This window comes from Aythya marila (genome assembly GCF_965140915.1).
Source record: "Aythya marila genome assembly, chromosome: 8".
In the NCBI taxonomy this organism is placed as follows: domain Eukaryota; kingdom Metazoa; phylum Chordata; class Aves; order Anseriformes; family Anatidae; genus Aythya; species Aythya marila.
In genome coordinates this window covers 20,400,772-20,417,614 of record NC_139049.1, presented here as the reverse complement: position 1 = coordinate 20,417,614, position 16,843 = coordinate 20,400,772, and positions in this window count along the sequence as shown.

Sequence of the window (16,843 nt, the reverse complement as noted above, 5' to 3'; positions counted from 1 at the left end):
ACTTCCCACGACATTTGAGTGTCAACCTGTTCCTCAAATGAGTGTCAGAAAGTTCCTAGTAACAGCAGCTAAAGCCTAGACATTTGGCTAAATGTGTGTGCAAAGCTGGCACTGCTGATGATGCAGCCAGCTCTACTTACATGATGAGGTGGGCGAATATGCCTTATGGTAGTCACATATACTTGTCTCTAAAAGTAGGATTTAATTATAAACTGACTACAGTGAAAGATAATACTTTTCATTTAAATGTTTTACAATTTTTTTTTTTTTTTTTTTTTTTTTTTTAATCACAGGTTTAATATTCAGCAGCACATAGGATAGAGGAATGGGTGAATATACTTTATCTCAGTACTGTATTGCACTTTTATGTAGTCATGACAACTTGTGAATTTTATAAAATAGAAGTCTGAGTTTCTCTTGCCGCTCGAAAGAACTTTAAGTGTTTGCTAAAGTCTATCAGGAAAATACAGACATAAAACTTTATTTACATGTTCCTTTCTATCCAACACAGCAAAATGGTGTGCCATTTTGAATCTATATTAGGAAGGGAAGGCACAGTATTTTTAATCATCTTTGGGTTTAATGAGCTTGAGCAGGCAAAGAGTGTAGCTGTGGTGAGCCCCCAGAATAGGCTCTTTCATCTCCCCCCCAAATGAAACTGGTTCATCCCTGACCTAACTGGACTGCAATCAGCTTCCTAGCAGCTGTATTTTCAGTTTGATTGAAGCTCACTATTTTGCTTCCAGAAGCTCAGTAACTCATAAAAATTTATTTGTGTAAATATATGTATAAATTCTATTGTCTTCTCCCCCTAAGCCTAACAGTTTCTAACCATTTTTATTTAGTGGTACCAAGTGCTGATACTTAGGTTTCCTGAAGAAGCAATCTCCTTTTCTTTAACCTTTCACCTCATAGCACATGGTATATGGAGTGTGCTGTTTGTTTACTGCCTTTATGTTCCAAAACATTTCTGCATTCTTCCTGGTCCCTGTTACTCTTCAATTCAATAAAAGGCAATAGGATACCTTCTATTCTATTAGTGCATCCACTAGCTCTACTCTTTACTTCCTCATCTGTTTTACTTGGCAATGATTTTCTTGTCTTTGCCAGGCTTTTCATTCCATATGCAATTCTTCTTCTTTTAATAATTGATAAATTGTATTAATAAGTAATTAATTATAAACTGTAAATTTAATATTTTTATTTAATAATATTAATCATTAAATTATGTTTAATAATTAATTATAAGTTATTTTTAATGTGTCCCCAAAGGGCATGTCACAGGGGAATAGTATCTGAAAGCTTTTCTCACAAATCCTTTGGGAAAGACAGGATGATGCATCAGGCCAACATATATACTGTTTTATCTTCTATCAGGTAAGTGGTAGTTATTCTAGGTCAGCTGTTTTTCCTTGTTTCCTTATCTAAAATTTTGGTACTTGCACAATTTTTCTCTCTCAGCACTTTAACAAAGAATATGAATTCTAGCCTTGCTTCATCAATCTTCAAGAATAAAATAGGCTCCAATACTCAAATGTAATTTCTGAGTTTTCTGAGTTATATACATCATCTTGTTTTATATCAATCTTTCCAACATTTTATAGAGCTGCTGTGTCTGTTGATAGTAGTCTTCTGCTGTGTTTAAAGGTGATAATTTTATTATCTGAGTGGGAATGTTGTTTCTTTGTCAGTGGGGGAAAAAAGGAAAAGCAAAAATATATCCAGTCTTGACCCTCCTTCTTATATCAGATCTTTCTGTAGATTGGTCAGGGCAAAACAGGTGCTCATTGCAATGATCAATTATCAACTAAGATGCTGATGTAGTAACACTTTTTTTAGTTGTGTTAGGAAATGTCATCTCATACAGGGGTTCTTCTGTATAGCAGGAAAAGCTGTGAAACAACACTGGCTGCAAACAGGTTGGGCAGGAACTGAATACCTGCATTTTTGATTGGAAAGCAAACTATCTTCCACTGATAATCTGTCTTGTGCTCTTTAGCTCTGTGAACTCCCATGCAGTGTATTGTAATTTGGCTTCTCAGAATTAGGGATAGAGTGGATATGGGCACATACTGCAAACTTCACTTGATAGAAAGGTATGATTAAGCTTCCTGGAGTGGGGCTGGAAAAACAGTAGGATTTTTCAAGTATTTAAATGATTTCACTGCTTCATTGATATTAGTTATGATGAAAGTCAGGTCCTTCGTCTACTCAAGCACTTTTGAAAATTAGCCTGCTCTTTTCTGCTAAGACTGGTATGGAGATTTTGTATCTTTTCTTTGTTGCTGTGATGCTGATGGAAAACTGGAGATTCTGCTCAGGTGTAATCAAAGTTAGACTGAGATCATGGCTAATCTTTCAGGATGTCCTAGTGCACAGGTTTTGGCTAAGTGGTGAATAGTCACTTCAGATTATCTCCTCCTAGAAGAACCAGTTTAATACATCAGGAGTCTAGCAATGATCTCCAGAGAGTCTCACTAGAAAGCCACACTGCCACACAAGCAGTTTGAAGGTGAGGTCTCAGTAGATGCGTTTTCTATTTTGGACTTTAAAGAAACTTCTAGGGAAAAGAGGTTCTACTGAGGCTATCATTAAAGATTTTCTTCTCTAATCCCTTTTTGTTAAGGAACTTTTCCCTATCAGAAATAATTTCACAGGAGATACACTTCTCATTAACTCTTAGTAGAATTAGGTTCTCACTTGTGTACACAGAAAATTAATGGTAGAATGAGATAAACAAGGAAGAAAAACAACAGTAGCTCTTACTGCTGTTTCTCTGATCATCCAAGAAAACACATTTTTTATTAAAAAAGGTTTCGTTAAAAGCAAGACTATTTTGAGGCTTGTTGGGGAAATCTCTAAGAGGTATCTATTATTTTAAAGCAATAATTTAACTTCCATAGGATTCAAGGAGCCATGCTAGATCCAGTGATGATGGTTAGCACTTCTGTAGGCAGGTGGTGATGAGAACCATTTAATATCTCTTGAAATAATATTTGAGGAATTGTTTCATGTGTCACCATTTCATTGTTAATACTATGGAGGGGAGAAATTTCTAAAGAAAAAAATTTAATTGGGTAGAGATGAATACGGTTGCCTGGTGCCTGTTACTAGACTGTAACAATTCTGTAAATGGGAAGCACAGTGTTAATTCAGAAACTGTCTCAATATCACTGAAATTGGATTGCAAGGAGGCAATATAGATATTTAAACCCAGAAACAAATGAACATGGGCCAGATGACCAATGGAAACTGCAATTTGTTAGTCTGCAGCCAAGGCAAAGCAATGGATGTAACTTCTTTCCCTGCAGAAGGGACAGAACCAGACAACTGTATTTAATCCAGAGGACCTCTAGTTCCCTTGATAGAAGGTTTAAAAGTAACACATAAGCACCATTTTTATGTTTACAGAAACTCAAGTTTTGAAGAAGAGCAAAGGCAAGCACATTAAACAACTTTAACTTCTCAATTTATGGTAACCACCTCTCACATTTTTGGGATAAATTTAAACTTTGACTACACTTGATTAAAACTGTGGGCCTAAGCACAACAGAGATGTGTTTGCATTTAGCTTTTTGTGAAGGAGACCTAAGACTGCCACATACTTTGGTAATCAAATGTTTATTACACAGTGGTGCAAGAATACCAGTTACTCACACGGAAGTCCTTTGGTTTTAACAAAAATAATGTCTGGCAGGCTATGCTGAATTGGTTCTGGCTGCAAAAGTTATAGCCTGCTACACTGTGAACTCCCGTGGAGGTTAATTTTATTATCAATAGAGAACACCAAAGACCATGCACTTTTTGACATTTAATCAAAATTTAGTGTAATAGGATGAGATGTAGACTATTGCTGCTCAAAGCTCTTGGAAATACACTTTTTCAAATTCAGTAATGGTTCTCTGATGAACACCTGGTTCATGATACATAGAATTTGATTCAAGTGTTTAGGTTCTTTGCAGTCTCTGGGCTAGGTCTCATCTGAAAACATGAGAAAAATTTGCATAAAGGAAAAAAAATGAGCATGAAATATAAATTCGTAGCAGTGACTGGTTGCAGCAATATTAAGACTGTGTTAGAACTTTAATTCCTTCATTCCTGAGTGAATTACTCATTCAAATTCAGGACCACTGGAAATCAAAAACAACAACAACAACAAAAAACATACAGAAATTCAATTTCTGATGCAGATATGCTCCTGTCAACATTAAACACATGGGAAAAATATGTAGTACCATGAATCTGAGCTTGAGTTAATTACATTTCAGAATAATTGCAAATAGTATGATCTCATTTAGGTATAATCTTTCATGAAGACTTGCCATTTATAGTTTACTAAAGCAGGTAACATTGTTTACAATTTTCCCAACTATTTTTAGATAGATTTTCTGACCAGGAAGGATTTTTGGTATGCAGCTTCTTATACGTGATTTAAAAATTTTTCTTTTTCTTCTGAGCTTCACGCTTGAACTCTCTCACTTTGCTAAGAAATTGTTTCTCAGTGTTATAATAGTTACAGGCTTGGTAGCTTGCAGTTCTACTTTGGTCACCCAGGAGAATGTGAACTACTACATAAGTAGTATTTCAGCTTGCATGAATTTAGGATCTATGGAAACAGATGTGGGCCATTTTATAGCTAAATGCAATAGAGGTGTTCTAGGTACAGAGCCTGCACAGAATTGTGTTTCACTGTGGGCAGTCAAATCAAACAGGAACATGTGGTTCCCTTGCTTATATTATTCATGATTTTCTCTTCGTGCAGTCTTTTTCTTTCTTTCCTATTTTCATTGTTAAAAATGCAGCAATTAACCTGAAAAAATGAGTCAACTGTGTAATAGTGTGATGGTTTGTTAACAAGAGGGCTGTGCCATCCACAAAACAAGCTTGTTGCTACTTGGATGAATGCTGTGTCCTGTTGTGGGCATTGTTTATTAGAAAGTGCAGACTAATTCGCTGTTTGCAAAATATGATGAAGCAAGAACATGGACAGTATGCTTTGCGATCATTAGTTTTTTCTTAACTTTTTTTTTTAAAAACTTTTTTTTTTTTTTTTTCTTTCTGTCTGAATTCTTTTGCACGAGGGTTGTCCTATAACCAGTTAGAAAAACTTCCCTCTCTTTACACCATTACAATTTAGGTATCCTCGAGAAAGATAACAAACGTCTTACAGAGATAATAATAGCTCACAGATTCAGATGCATTGCATTCACAAATAAATGTTAGTATAATTAAATTACTACATTTTAGTTAACTATATTAGTTAACTATATTAGTTAAATTAGTTAAATAACTATTACTATATATACAGCAAAATAAGGCCTCAGTGATTTACCTCCAGTTAGTTATTCTATTGGCAGTATACCTCAGCAAAAAAAGGACAGAGAACTTGAGCAAAACTTTAAATACCACTCATTGTACACAGGCAATGAAAAATATCAGATCACTCTGAATTTCATCAAAGGATACTGGCGAGAAAGGATACTGTGCTCAGTGCTCTTACCAAACTCCGAGACACTTTGACCTATTCTTTCCTAATATTGTATATTGCTTATGATATGTACTGTGACATTTACTTCAGTCAATAGGGTTGCTGGGATATGCTGTTTTCACATTCACACTATTAAAAGAAATACTTTCAAAATGAAACATGGAAATATGAGATTGGAATACTGCAACTTTTCCTGGACCTTTCACACTGAAGGTGTCATGAAACACGGAGTGATTTAACACAGCTGTAGTTCTTTGTTTTAATTTTTTAAATTCAGGTATGGAATTTTTAAAAGTAATTATTGAACATAGGTCTGTATAAAGTATGATGTTTGATGTTATCAGTATGGGGTATGCTGTCCCATATTAATCTGGGACTTAATAGTACACAAAAAAACATAGCTTAATTCAATCAATACATTTGAAAAGTATAGCTGCTAAGGAAAAATATTACATGCACTATAGTTTATAAAATTGGTTATTTACTATTTGTTTTGATACTCTCTCAGAAAAATGTACCAGTCTGGTAATCAGTCTAACAGAGTTCTATTGTTGTTGGTGACTTCTATATTTCAAACTGAACTCTGTTTACACTTGTGCACTGTGTATTTTACATTTAGGATGTAGTCGTTACTGTTTAATATGTAGATCCTTAAAAAATTAATAGTTTAGCATTAGAAAAATAGCAATGTTAAGTAAAAATCTAAGACACTCATCCTTTTTTGAAGCACTGAAAATTCTTGTCTTGTCTTTCATAGCTTGCTAGAATCTTTCCATAAAATGCAGTGGCATGAGTTATTGTCACAAATCATGCTGTTTTTCTATAAATGTTACCTAGACATTCTCTTATGAAGAAAAATCTATGCTTTCAAACCTTGCCTGCAATGACTCACTATTTTTTTTTCCTTTATCCACAAGAAGTTTTGGAGATTCGATACTATTTTGTTGATTATGAATAAATCTATTGTATATCAAATGGTCAAAGCCTAGATTTTGTTCTAGACCTTGCTGAATACGATAAATATGAGCTGGAGATCTGTCCTTTAATATGAAAACAATGATGTAATGGAGAAAACAAAGCAAATAAAAACAAACTCTTAAAACTTGGTAAAGAAAAATTCTACTAAATAAACTTTGTGGTTGACCCAGGCTATCAGACTTGGCGATCCTATTCAAGGTTACATCAGTGCCCTTACCAGAACACTTCACAAGCAGTCACCTCTCACCTTTAGTGCATTCTTCTGATATTTTCCATTGTTCAATTTAGTCCAGATAGCACTGGCTATGTTTCCTTGGGATTCACCCTAAACAGTTTCTTTTCCTCTTTTTTTTTTTTTTTGGTGCTTATGCTTGTGTAGAAGATAATCACATCTCCTACTGAAATTTTCTTGGCCAAACCATGTTGATTATAGCATTTCCTCAAAACCACGTTACTCATTCCAAACCTTTAATCATTTCATCTGTTTAATTCATTCCACACTATTGGTCATCTTTATGGTAGCAAGGTACAGCAATATACACTTTTCTAGCCACAGTGTCATTGGTGAGGAAACAGTAACATATTTTCCTAGATAATTCCTCTACCAGTCAGCTTTTATTAGATATCATGGATGATCTTCAGAAGGTTTCAGAAATGTGTGGATAATTAACTATGAAAGCTAACAAAAGATAGCTGCTAAGACAGACCCTTTTGAAAAAGACATCAAAGAACTCTGAACTATTCAAAATGGAAACATGGAAATGCACTGGCAGCTTTTATTCCTTAAGTACAGCTCAAGTGCACTAAGACCTGATGTGACAAGAGCTAGAAGTTTGGCCTTCATCCTAAGGGCTAAGTACTTCTCAGAAGGGAATACATCTGACATCAGACCGGCCAATTACTTAATGTTCAAAATGAAAATAAAAGAATTAAAGCCATTACACTGATGAGATGAAATGTTCTCTCATAGATGTTCTGATATTAAATCAGAGTTAGTCAAAGTTCTAGAGTAACTGTATAGACTCATCCATGTTCAGCACTCTTCAAACTTGAATCAGGCTATGCAAAGGCTGTCTTGTTTTTGCTGCTGTGCTGCATAGTGCTAGTATTCATTTTGTACCTGTTTTTCCATTTCCTACATTTCTCATCTGTTTTACTTCTACTGGGTAAACAGCTTTATGTCTACTGCAGTTTCCCAGGCTAGAAAGTAGAGATCTCAATCATAATTTCTGGGTTTACCATTAACTATTTATGACCTCAGGCAATCAGAATGTTAAAATGCTACTAATTGCTTTGTTACTAATTAATGCAAAAATTAAAACCCTCCAAAATTTAGTATGTTTTAATTTGTGTGCATTTTACATTTCTAAGCACATTCAACTTTTCTTTCACTAGCTGTATGCCAGGTGTTTTCTCCTGTATGTGAATCTAATTCAGCCCATTTTAAAGTCAGTTGCTGTTCCTTGCATGTACAGATTAGTTTCTGAATTACTCTATCCTGAGGTAAAAGCTGATCAAATTCAATCTTAAGCAGTCACAAGGTGAGGCTGATTTTTTTTTTTTTTTTTTTTTTTTTTTTTTTACAACCTGCAGTGTTACTAATGGAGTCACAAGCTGCAAGAGAAAACACAAAATTGTTTTGTCTTTAAACACCAGAAGTCAGACTAGCTTTTCGTGCTTGTGCTCATATATATACTGGGCCTCATATACATGTGGCTAGCCTCCAAGATCCTTTATGACTTCTGCACATGCTTCTTCTTTGAATATGCAATGCTAAACTTCCTGCGTAAGCACAAATATGTGGAGAGTGTGGTTGCAAAACTAATTGACAGATGTTTTGTCTCTACTACTGTGTCTTAAGATACACATGCACCCATCTGGTTATTAAATCCTTGCATCTGAGATTTGTTTGGTCAATCAAGTCATGCAGAAGTCTGTTACCAAAGTTGAATGCTTTCTTTGTTTCTATAACAAATCCAGCCCTCTACTTTTCAACACACAAAGCCACAGAAAATCAGTGTACAGACATACAGTATATGTAATTCTTCTTTGCTCCCGTCCTTCATAATACACTCTCAAATCTTGATGGTCTGCTCCCTCTCCAAACACCTTTTTTTCCTTCTCTCGTCTCTTCTCTGAAACTCTATAAATGCTATTACTGGAAATATCATTATCTTTCATTAGCTCACTGTTTATCAAACCCTGCTGTTTTCAAAATTGACTGGCTTATTGAGATTTCAGAGGTAAATTTTCTGCTTGGCTTATGTCTATATTTATACAGATTCTATTAATTTAGTAAGAGCTGTATGGCCACATGGCTGTCCATCATGATGAAAATGAAATTTCTTCTAATTAAGGATATAAACTTGTTTGACACCTTTCTTTAGCACAGGCTTACTTGAAGTAAGCCAACACTGTGAGAATTACTTATAATAAAATTAGATCACTCTTAATTAAATATCTCCACAGAGAGACCTCTTCACATCATAACTGAGTGCTTTTCATTTTCATTAAGATGAATCTATTTCTCCATCAAAAATTATTTTCTGCCAGGAAGTCTAACCACTTTCATTTAGTTGGAAACCTTGAGGCTGAGTTCCTGCTTACAATTGCGGTTTTTTGTTGAGTCTAAATTTTAAAAAACACTCTGCTTTAAGATACTAGCAATTCTAGGGAAAACATTGCAGAAATACGAAGCCCTTTTTGAAATTAATTTTCCTTACCTTTTCCTTATTGCTTTACTTTAATTTCATTTTGTTTACTTTGGTATATATGAACCAAAATGTATTTCTCCTCACTTTTAGATAATAAAATACAGGGATAACTTTTTATCATTTGTCCATAGCAATCACAAGCTCCTGCATCTCTGTTGATCTCTAGCTGTGTTGGTACAGCTCAGGGAAGGAACTGTATTCTGTGATGTAATATTTGGCCATTCTAAGACTGAGTTTTGTGCTAATCAGGTTGCATTTATATTGCTTGTAATCCAAAGCCCCTCTGAAGTTAATGGAATCCATCCTATTACTTTTTAATGGACTTTGAATTTGTATTTGATGATATACTTAAAAATAACACTGAAGTATTTTTACTTAAAAATATGAAAAATGATAAGAGGAGAATCTGGTATAGAAAATCAAAATGAAGTTGCCTACTTGCTAATATATATTCTGGTTTAGGGAAATTTCATCCATAATTAAGAGCTCCTTTGAAATATTTTTCCATTTGTAGGAAGTGCACAATTTACAACACGTTGCAATAGAGCAACAGGGTTATGAATATTCCACTACATGGTGTATGTTAAATAACAGCATCCAGACTTTACTGAGTTGAGTTTATAACTGAAAGCACTTAGTAATATCTTTAATAAAAAGGCACAAAAATACTGCTGCATAATTCAATGAGAATTGCCTTGGTGATTATGTACATTAGGTACAAGATCATATTTTTGGGGTTCTTACCATCATTCTGTTTTCTTAAGGAAAACAATGTTGTCTAAGTTTCTTTGACTAAAGCTTGCAGAAACTACAGAGTATTGCCAGGCTTGTGCTGCCAGGAAGCTCAGTGCTGTGCACTGTAAAGCAGATGGGTAATAATTACTTTTATAGATTCTTTTTTTCCTGTTATTAAAACATAAATAACTTCTCTACCACTCAGAACATTTATTACATTTGAATTTTGGAATAAAGAGGATAAAAAAAATATCTAATGGTATAAAAATGTAAAGGTTACAATGGTGATTGATTTCAAGTTACTCTCTTCCATTATTTTTTACCACCTTTTATAGAAATTTTCCTGTTATGATCTCAATTTTATTTTCTCTATCTGGAAAGTAACTTTAGAAGTGGATGACCATTTTCAGAAATGCTTGTTTCATACTGATTTATTTTAACCAATTATATTACTGCCTAAACAGTTAAAAAATAAAATAATAGAAAATTGGCTGTATTAGATTTGCAAATATTAGCATTTCCCATTTCAGAAATGAAAAACCATTAATTCATGGATAAATGATTACAATAATTCTTTAACTCTTTTCTATATATGGTGTGTTAAATGCTATTTCTGCCAAAAGTTTGACTTCTCTGTTTTTTGATGTGGAAGAAATGATAACTTATTGTAGAGCACAAATACAAAGGTGAAAACAGTGGATACAAGATTCCAGGATCACAAAGATGTAAAAGTTAGAAAATCTTAATAATCTAGGAAATATATGATTAGAAAAAGTAATTTAAATTATTAACCCATAGAACTCATTCGGTTTGTCACCTTTCACATCTGCAAATGCAAGGAGGTTGTATGCAACAAAAGAAAAGATGCTTTTGTTTTTGTTATTAAAGGCAGCTGTGTTCTGTTTCCTGAGACTTTTGATAATGGAGAGCTACTGATAATAATCTGACCATGGTTTTGTAACAGAACCAGAATCTGGAAAAGCATGCACGTTTTGCAAACAGCAGCATTAATTATGGGATATTAAACGGAAAGGAAGAATTTCACTCAGTCATGGCTTTGATTGCCCTGTCAATATCTGCTCAGAATAAACAAGAGATCGCTTTCTTCATTTCTCCATGAGTTATTAGTTTCAAATATCTTTTTATTCTTGTATGAATTACAATAGATACATCTGAAAATGAGAGCATTGTATTTCATCCTAATTGCCTGAGACCTACACTTGTCCAGGGCTGGCATGGCATATTGGATGATGACACTCGACAGTGAGTCAAGTGCAAGGGCTGCTTTTATGTTTCTGGGAAGAAGATCACTTCAGCCTCTTCTATCTGTTTATTTATGTAGATTGTAAACTCATCAGGAGCAAGGCCAGTTCTGTTACTATTATTACTGTCCTCAGAGTAAACTGGCTGTGAAATAAGATTATTGTAAAGCTGACAATCTTTCTCCTGTTATCTGCATCCCTCTCATATATTCTCCGTCATACCCTTCAGCTTTTCCTAAACTAGCAATGAGTAACAAACTTTAGATGGATTATTACGTAGGCTGCAATATACAAACTACTTCATGTGCAAGTTGGCATGGAGCAGGATTAGGAATCCTATTATGACCTTCAGCTGTACCATTTGCAGGTCTGAGGCTGCTAAAATCTCTGCCAAATTGCTGCAGGCCACTGAACCTGCCTAGCAGTAGGTGCTGAGATTCTTCTTCCACCCTTCTGCCAGAGTTAATGGTCCACTCTTCTGATAAATAGTAAGAAAAATAGGATATGAGTCCTTCTCTGTGGTGGATTGGGGAGATATTTCACCAATAGCATGAAGCTAATTAGCTCTTTTGAAGGAAAAACAAAACAAAACAAACAAACAAAACAAACAAACAAACAAAAACACTCAAGTGTTTTTTTCATAAGTTCTCATCAGTAAACGATGAGTAAATCATCCCTGTTAGGGATAGAATTGGCTCTTGGAGAAGCAGAAAAAAGAATCCAGCCCTCCAGGTAATGAAATTCTAATTTCTGTGGTATGTTGGTTAGGTATCCATTATAGTTAGTCAGTGGAGAAAATTTTTCAAACAAAAATGATTTACAATTCCCCCTTTTAAAAAATAAAATGAAATAGTGAAATAGTATCTCAAATGTGATTTGCTTCTCTCCTTAACTAACTTTTAAATTAGAAGTTTGCTGGATTAGTAACTGATTTCCTGAACTACTTTTATCGATATCACCCTTTACCATATGCCTGAGATGAAAACTTGTTCCATTTAAAAACAATTTCACCTTTCATCTGAGCTACAATTAAAATTACCATGTAGACCACATCTCCCAAACAAAGGTATTTAGAATCACATGTAGAAAGAGGTTAAAGTTTCTGTAAAGCAGCTGATCATAACTATGCATTTAGTGTGTGGTGTTTTAAATCTGCAACTATTTAAATTTTGAGAGAATGTGATCCTTTCAAACTCTTTCTTCTGAAACTGATAAAGTCTGAAGAGATAGTTCTCTATCTGTTGCCTAGACCAGAGACTACATGTATATGGTAGGTAATATAGCACGACTACTAGACCTCTTAAAGAACTCAATGAACTGTGCATCATTTATTTTAAGTAATTTAATTCTTTGAAGTCACTATGGAAATTCTGTTCACAACTCATAGCATAATGAGTTAGTTTCAAAATATTCTTTAAAAGTGTTTAAGCTGTCAAAACTTCACCTATTACATCCTTGAACATGTGTGCAAGCAAAAAAATCAAATAAATAGAACCACAAAACTGGAAGGCATAAAACAGGCATACCCCTAATGAGATTTTTTCATGTAATGGACTTATTTTGACCATTATGTCACGTGGCATAAATACAATAGGTTAGGACAATTCAAAGGAAATGATTTCTTTATTTCATTTGACCTGAGCAGAATGATTGAAAAGAATAGTTGATGAAAGATGTCTTCTGACTTGGTTTTGTATTGTCTCCATTCTGGAAAAAGGAAGAGGAGAAAAGTAGTTAATATGGCTCAGTATTTAGTATCACTTTGTAGATTGTTTGTTCTTATGTGTCAGAATATTAAAGAGGTGACTCATAAGAGAGAACATTTTGTCCCACATATTTAAAATGAACAAAAGAATATTATGCTGTTGTTGTTATGAGTAGAACAGTACTTTGAGTCTTGATTAAGCCAACTCACTACAAATTACCCCAGCCTGAACAGGCAAGATTCATGTCAGCAGTGGTGATGTGTCTGTCCTCTGGCCATGTAAGGATCTGGGTCTGTGGTAGAACAAAAAATAGATACTCCATATAATCATAAAGGAGACATCCTTTGATTATGAACTCTGAAACATCATATTAGACTTTAAAAAATACCTTTTTTAATTGGTAAATCTAGTATTGATGAAAGCCAGCCAAATGCATACTACCTTCCCAGAATTTCTTGAAGGGAATGCTTCTGAAATCACTGATTTATAGGAAGAACACCCTCAGATTATTCTGTAGTCAATTTTTAGAAAGTAGTTAAAAATGTTTCAGTGACACACCTACTAAATAATCCCCCTCCCGTTATTCTACTCTTGCCTCATTTCTAAGGGGAAGGCTTCTACAAAGTATAAAAAAAAAGCATAAAAATATATGGAAGAAAGAACTGAACTATGCCCAGAGAGATTTGCACCATCTCCTGTGCATGCTCTGTTCTGATATAATAGAAGAAAAAAAGTGTCAAGAAAGTACTAGATACAAAACGTTTGCAAATGAAGAAGAAAAAAGAGGAATTATCGTTCTTCAGTTCTTCCAGTTCTAACCAAGTTAGGTACTGTCTGTAGTAATCAAATAATTTTAGAGTGACGATATGTGATAAGATGAAAGTCTGTCTCTAAGTGGGAAAAAAAAGTAAATCAATAAAGTGATGTAATGAAAGGTTTTAGCAGACAATTATATTATTTAGTATTGACTAGCATGATCTTGTTGGTGAATCATTTGACCAACAACTAGCATCTTCATTTATGTGTTTATATAAACATTACTAAGAATAAATGTAAGAAAGTATAGAATCAGTTATTATTAATAGTATTATTTTTTTGTATTGCATATTCTGGCATATCACAACTATCCTGTCTTAGGCTGGAAACTTCTGGGTTCAGTTATTTTTTTTTCCACTTGAAGTTTTGTCTGGATGTTGGATGCTTTTGTCTCCTGGATGATGGATGCTTGAGCTCTGTGCTCCTGTGTTAACGTGGTTTGGCTGTGATGACATGGTCAAATTCATCTCTTTCAGAAACTTAGCTCGTGTTTTTGGTCTACTCATCAACCAATTGCTTTGCAGGTCTTTTGGTATCTCAGTAACAATCTGTTTATTTGGTATCAATAGACCCTTCTGTCAAGACCCTTCATTGCCAAGCTCTTTGGCTAAGGGAGTGGCTCTGAATGGACTTCTTGGCTACTTCTTGTGACAGGATCAAGATCTACATTAAGAGAGAAAATCTGTCTTTGCTTTTCCTAACAAAAAGAACCACAATGCAAATATGGTCCCAAACTACCAAACCTCTGTTCCCTGCCCCACTCTCATCAAACTTCACTAGGGAACTGATATTTCCTGTTTGTTCTGTCTACAGCAACTTTTACCTCATTTGCCAAGGGACATGTCTCATTATCAAGAAGAAAAGAATTGAACTTCCTTGATGATAAGGATGTTTAGAAAACAATAGTATCCAAAGTTGTACTTCCAGTAAGAGCAAACAGTCCCATTTTAGATATCAGCAGGTGGAAATCTCAGCAGAAGGATGCATATTTGTTGTTATGATTCCTGATGACCTTTCTTGTTTTTACTCCATTCTGATAGTGAGTGCCTGCTGGCATGTTGGTGTTCTTAACCTCCTTGAATGATTTAGGGCTTGTTACAAAACACTGTTAATTTATATTTAACTACCTAAGAATTTCCTCCTTTAACTGCATTGGACAGTACACCAATTCAGGAAATACTTTGGCCAGAATTTGTGACTACTTTATGAACTACTTGATGGTGAAGCATAAAGGCCAGGGTGGCATTTATCTGAATGGCAAAGCCATGCCTGATCTTTTCAGCACATTCTGATGAACCGTACTTTTAAAAAATAGAAGTGTTTTAACATATTTTAAAATGAGTATTTTGAATATGCCACGATTCTGGGAGTATGCATTTTATCCACTTTCCTAAAAAATCAAGCAGACCCAGCATCCCAAGACCACATTTTTGAAGAGAAATATTACAACTTCCACTATGTACTTCATGTAGCTATATGGTCTAACTACACACCAATATGATAGTGTACGTGAAATATGTTGTTACAAAATATATATTTTGTAGCTTGGGTAGAAATTCTGCAATTTTGTCTTAACATTATAAAGCCAGGACATTAATCAGAAATTATGCCTAATTTTGAACAGGTATTGAACAGTTACACAGTGGTTTTTAGAAAGCTTTATTTGTTAAATTTATATATATTTATATATATACTATATATATATATATATATACACCCTTTATTGTGCACTTGTTGCCATTTTACTATGTACATTATTACTTTCAGTATAACTGACCTCATTTTCTGACTCTATTTTCAAGGCATAATTTATAATTAACTTCTAATGCAAAATCAGTGTTCATTGATTGTAAGTGTTTCATGGAATAGTACTGTGAATTGTTCTTCACTTGTATGTGACTTAAAATCAATGCCTTTGAAAATCTGCTGTAAGACCTAGTTAACACTCCCCTCAAACAGACATGTAGATTATTGCTCATTTTCTAATACTAAGAATACAAAATATTACTACTAAAAGTACAACAATAACTAGTAACACTTTTGTTTAAGAAAGGACTCAGACTTGTAGGACTGCTATTTTCACTCCCACATTTATAATGTCTGCTTATTAATAACTTTCGAACAGAGCAAAATTCTAGTAGTAGGAAATGGAGAAAGCTGATCCTCAGTCAGTATGAAAAGCTTAGTTCTGCTGGTGTCATTATTATTTCTCAGTCTTCCAGCACTCTCCAAAGTCAACACCCTACCAATCCATAACCCCACAAGGCACCTAATTATCACAGAAGCCATTATTTCACTTATGCCAGGAGGTCAGAAATGTTTATGGGGGGCACATGTCCTGCATTAATGTCCTGCTCTGGTCAATGTAACGTTATCACCTAACTGTTACAGATGCTTAATAATGCCTGTGGCCATTTCTCCTCTTCAGGCTGTACAGAAGCTGGAGCAATCTCCAGTGCCTGTTGTCTGAAAAAAAAAAAATTAAAAAAAATGGTAGTTTACATACTCACTTTCCCAACACTGATTCTTATCCTCCTTCACCATCTCTGCAGCAACTGAAATTTCACTCTGCCTCCTTTTGGCAGACCAGAGCTTTTTGGGGGATGAACTATCCAAGTCTTCCCCCCCCCCCCCCCCCCCTTACTCTAGCCACAATTTTAGCAGCGTGCTGAAACATCTGTCTTGAGGTTTTTCTGCTCTTTTCTTTGGCTTGATAATGGTGTTTTAACTTCTGGTTCCCAAAGTCTTGAAGTACCAGCTTCATTGCTTCCCTTCAAATGGAGTTGCCCCACATTTTAGGAGAGAGGGGTGAAGAAATCTGGCTAGGAAAGAAAGGCATGGTGCAAACTGTTTGTAGTATGAAATCTCCATCTCTATTTCTGTCTGGAGGAGGAAACATAAAATAAACTATTTTCCTCTGAAATGTAATGTCAATAAATTGCTTTGAGATGTTTTTATATTTTATTGTGATCTTAAAAAAAAAAAAAAAAAAAAAAAAAAAAGAGCTTCTGGGAATTTATAGGTCTCAAACAGAACAATTTTTTATTTCTTTTTTTCTTTTTGCTTGTTGCATGATAAGATGCCAAAATGTAAAGGCATATGCAGGGAGACGGTCACTGCATAGTGCTTTTAACTATTTTTGTA